The following is a 5612-nucleotide window of genomic DNA, read 5'->3' as shown; positions in this document are numbered from 1 at the left end:
CAGTTACCATAGTAGTAAACCATGGAGTGACCCAGTTACCATAGTAGTAAACCATGGAGTGACCCAGTTACCATAGTAGTAAACCATGGAGTGACCCAGTTACCATAGTAGTAAACCATGGTGTGACCCAGTTACCATAGTAGTAAACCATGGAGTGACCCAGTTACCATAGTAGTAAACCATGGAGTGACCCAGGTACCATAGTAGTAAACCATGGAGTGACCCAGTTTCCATAGTAGTAAACCATGGAGTGACCCAGTTACCATAGTAGTAAACCATGGAGTGACCCAGTTACCATAGTAGTAAACCATGGAGTGACCCAGTTACCATAGTAGTAAACCATGGAGTGACCCAGTTACCATAATAGTAAACCATGGAGTGACCCAGTTACCATAGTAGTAAACCATGGAGTGACCCAGTTACCATAATAGTAAACCATGGAGTGACCCAGTTACCATAGTAGTAAACCATGGAGTGACCCAGTTACCATAGTAGTAAACCATGGAGTGACCCAGTTACCATAGTAGTAAACCATGGAGTGACCCAGTTACCATAGTAGTAAACCATGGAGTGACCCAGTTACCATAGTAGTAAACCATGGAGTGACCCAGTTACCATAGTAGTAAACCATGGAGTGACCCAGTTACCAAAGTAGTAAACCATGGAGTGACCCAGTTACCATAGTAGTAAACCATGGAGTGACCCAGTTACCAAAGTAGTAAACCATGGAGTGACCCAGTTACCATAGTAGTAAACCATGGAGTGACCCAGTTACCAAAGTAGTAAACCATGGATTGACCCAGTTACCATAGTAGTAAACCATGGAGTGACCCAGTTACCAAAGTAGTAAACCATGGAGTGACCCGGTTACCATAGTAGTAAACCATGGAGTGACCCAGTTACCATAGTAGTAAACCATGGAGTGACCCAGTTACCAAAGTAGTAAACCATGGAGTGACCCAGTTACCATAGTAGTAAGCCATGGAGTGACCCAGTTACCATAGTAGTAAACCATGAAGTGACCCAGTTACCATAATAGTAAACCATGGAGTGACCCAGTTACCATAGTAGTAAACCATGGAGTGACCCAGTTACCATAGTAGTAAACCATGGAGTGACCCAGTTATCATAATAGTAAACCATGGAGTGACCCAGTTATCATAATAGTAAACCATGGAGTTACCCAGTTACCATAGTTGTAAACCATGGAGTGACCCAGTTACCATAGTAATAAACCATGGAGTGACCCAGTTACCATAATAGTAAACCATGGAGTGACCCAGTTACCATAGTAGTAAACCATGGAGTTACCCAGTTATCATAATAGTAAACCATGGAGTGACCCAGTTACCATAGTAGTAAACCATGGAGTGACCCAGTTACCATAGTAGTAAACCATGGAGTGACCCAGTTACCATAGTAGTAAACCATGGAGTGACCCAGTTACCAAAGTAGTAAACCATGGAGTGACCCAGTTACCATAGTAGTAAACCATGGAGTGACCCAGTTACCATAGTAGTAAACCATGGAGTGACCCAGTTACCATAGTAGTAAACCATGGAGTGACCCAGTTATCATAATAGTAAACCATGGAGTGACCCAGTTACCATAGTAGTAAACCATGGAGTGACCCAGTTACCATAGTAGTAAACCATGGAGTGACCCAGTTACCATAGTAGTAAACCATGGAGTGACCCAGTTACCATAGTAGTAAACCATGGAGTGATCCAGTTACCATAGTAGTAAACCATGGAGTGACCCAGTTACCATAGTAGTAAACCATGGAGTGATCCAGTTACCATAGTAGTAAACCATGGAGTGACCCAGTTACCATAGTAGTAAACCATGGAGTGACCCAGTTACCATAGTAGTAAACCATGGAGTGACCCAGTTACCATAGTAGTAAACCATGGAGTGACCCAGTTACCATAGTAGTAAACCATGGAGTGACCCAGTTACCATAGTAGTAAACCATGGAGTGACCCAGTTACCATAGTAGTAAACCATGGAGTGACCCAGTTACCAAAGTAGTAAACCATGGAGTGACCCAGTTACCATAGTAGTAAACCATGGAGTGACCCAGGTACCATGGTAGTAAACCATGGAGTGACCCAGTTACCATAGTAGTAAACCATGGAGTGACCCAGTTACCATAGTAGTAAACCATGGAGTGACCCAGTTACCATAGTAGTAAACCATGGAGTGACCCAGTTACCATAGTAGTAAACCATGGAGTGACCCAGTTACCATAGTAGTAAACCATGGAGTGACCCAGGTACCATGATAGTAAACCATGGAGTGACCCAGTTACCATAGTAGTAAACCATGGAGTGACCCAGTTACCAAAGTAGTAAACCATGGAGTGACCCAGTTACCATAGTAGTAAACCATGGAGTGACCCAGTTACCATAGTAGTAAACCATGGAGTGACCCAGTTACCATAGTAGTAAACCATGGAGTGACCCAGTTACCATAGTAGTAAACCATGGAGTGACCCAGTTACCATAGTAGTAAACCATGGAGTGACCCAGTTACCATAGTAGTAAACCATGGAGTGACCCAGTTACCATAGTAGTAAACCATGGAGTGACCCAGTTACCATAGTAGTAAACCATGGAGTGACCCAGTTACCATAGTAGTAAACCATGGAGTGACCCAGTTACCATAGTAGTAAACCATGGAGTGACCCAGTTACCATAGTAGTAAACCATGGAGTGACCCAGTTACCATAGTAGTAAACCATGGAGTGACCCAGTTACCATAGTAGTAAACCATGGAGTGACCCAGGTACCATAGTAGTAAACCATGGAGTGACCCAGTTACCATAGTAGTAAACCATGGAGTGACCCAGTTACCATAGTAGTAAACCATGGAGTGACCCAGTTACCATAGTAGTAAACCATGGAGTGACCCAGTTACCAAAGTAGTAAACCATGGAGTGACCCAGTTACCATAGTAGTAAACCATGGAGTGACCCAGGTACCATGATAGTAAACCATGGAGTGACCCAGTTACCATAGTAGTAAACCATGGAGTGACCCAGTTACCATAGTAGTAAACCATGGAGTGACCCAGTTACCATAGTAGTAAACCATGGAGTGACCCAGTTACCATAGTAGTAAACCATGGAGTGACCCAGTTACCATAGTAGTAAACCATGGAGTGACCCAGTTACCATAGTAGTAAACCATGGAGTGACCCAGTTACCATAGTAGTAAACCATGGAGTGACCCAGGTACCATAGTAGTAAACCATGGAGTGACCCAGTTACCATAGTAGTAAACCATGGAGTGACCCAGTTACCATAGTAGTAAACCATGGAGTGACCCAGTTACCATAGTAGTAAACCATGGAGTGACCCAGTTACCATAGTAGTAAACCATGGAGTGACCCAGTTACCATAATAGTAAACCATGGAGTGACCCAGTTACCATAGTAGTAAACCATGGAGTGACCCAGTTACCATAATAGTAAACCATGGAGTGACCCAGTTACCATAGTAGTAAACCATGGAGTGACCCAGTTACCATAGTAGTAAACCATGGAGTGACCCAGTTACCATAGTAGTAAACCATGGAGTGACCCAGTTACCATAGTAGTAAACCATGGAGTGACCCAGTTACCATAGTAGTAAACCATGGAGTGACCCAGTTACCATAGTAGTAAACCATGGAGTGACCCAGTTACCATAGTAGTAAACCATGGAGTGACCCAGTTACCATAGTAGTAAACCATGGAGTGACCCAGTTACCAAAGTAGTAAACCATGGAGTGACCCAGTTACCATAGTAGTAAACCATGGAGTGACCCAGTTACCAAAGTAGTAAACCATGGAGTGACCCAGTTACCATAGTAGTAAACCATGGAGTGACCCAGTTACCAAAGTAGTAAACCATGGAGTGACCCGGTTACCATAGTAGTAAACCATGGAGTGACCCAGTTACCATAGTAGTAAACCATGGAGTGACCCAGTTACCATAGTAGTAAACCATGGAGTGACCCAGTTACCATAGTAGTAAACCATGGAGTGACCCAGTTACCATAGTAGTAAACCATGGAGTGACCCAGGTACCATGATAGTAAACCATGGAGTGACCCAGTTACCATAGTAGTAAACCATGGAGTGACCCAGTTACCATAGTAGTAAACCATGGAGTGACCCAGTTACCATAGTAGTAAACCATGGAGTGACCCAGTTACCATAGTAGTAAACCATGGAGTGACCCAGTTACCATAGTAGTAAACCATGGAGTGACCCAGTTACCATAGTAGTAAACCATGGAGTGACCCAGTTACCATAGTAGTAAACCATGGAGTGACCCAGTTACCATAGTAGTAAACCATGGAGTGACCCAGTTACCATAGTAGTAAACCATGGAGTGACCCAGTTACCATAGTAGTAAACCATGGAGTGACCCAGTTACCATAGTAGTAAACCATGGAGTGACCCAGTTACCATAGTAGTAAACCATGGAGTGACCCAGTTACCATAATAGTAAACCATGGAGTGACCCAGTTACCATAGTAGTAAACCATGGAGTGACCCAGTTACCATAATAGTAAACCATGGAGTGACCCAGTTACCATAGTAGTAAACCATGGAGTGACCCAGTTACCATAATAGTAAACCATGGAGTGACCCAGTTACCATAGTAGTAAACCATGGAGTGACCCAGTTACCATAGTAGTAAACCATGGAGTGACCCAGTTACCATAGTAGTAAACCATGGAGTGACCCAGTTACCATAGTAGTAAACCATGGAGTGACCCAGTTACCAAAGTAGTAAACCATGGAGTGACCCAGTTACCATAGTAGTAAACCATGGAGTGACCCAGTTACCAAAGTAGTAAACCATGGAGTGACCCAGTTACCATAGTAGTAAACCATGGAGTGACCCAGTTACCAAAGTAGTAAACCATGGAGTGACCCAGTTACCATAGTAGTAAACCATGGAGTGACCCAGTTACCAAAGTAGTAAACCATGGAGTGACCCGGTTACCATAGTAGTAAACCATGGAGTGACCCAGTTACCATAGTAGTAAACCATGGAGTGACCCAGTTACCAAAGTAGTAAACCATGGAGTGACCCGGTTACCATAGTAGTAAACCATGGAGTGACCCAGTTACCATAGTAGTAAACCATGGAGTGACCCAGTTACCATAGTAGTAAACCATGGAGTGACCCAGTTACCATAGTAGTAAACCATGGAGTGACCCAGTTACCATAGTAGTAAACCATGGTGTGACCCAGTTACCATAGTAGTAAACCATGGAGTGACCCAGTTACCATAGTAGTAAACCATGGAGTGACCCAGGTACCATAGTAGTAAACCATGGAGTGACCCAGTTTCCATAGTAGTAAACCATGGAGTGACCCAGTTACCATAGTAGTAAACCATGGAGTGACCCAGTTACCATAGTAGTAAACCATGGAGTGACCCAGTTACCATAGTAGTAAACCATGGAGTGACCCAGTTACCATAATAGTAAACCATGGAGTGACCCAGTTACCATAGTAGTAAACCATGGAGTGACCCAGTTACCATAATAGTAAACCATGGAGTGACCCAGTTACCATAGTAGTAAACCATGGAGTGACCCAGTTACCATAG

The sequence above is a fragment of the Coregonus clupeaformis genome, chromosome 20, assembly GCF_020615455.1.
Source record: "Coregonus clupeaformis isolate EN_2021a chromosome 20, ASM2061545v1, whole genome shotgun sequence".
NCBI lineage: Eukaryota > Metazoa > Chordata > Actinopteri > Salmoniformes > Salmonidae > Coregonus > Coregonus clupeaformis.
The sequence above is the reverse complement of the archived record's forward strand: the minus strand, read 5'-3'. Positions refer to the sequence as shown.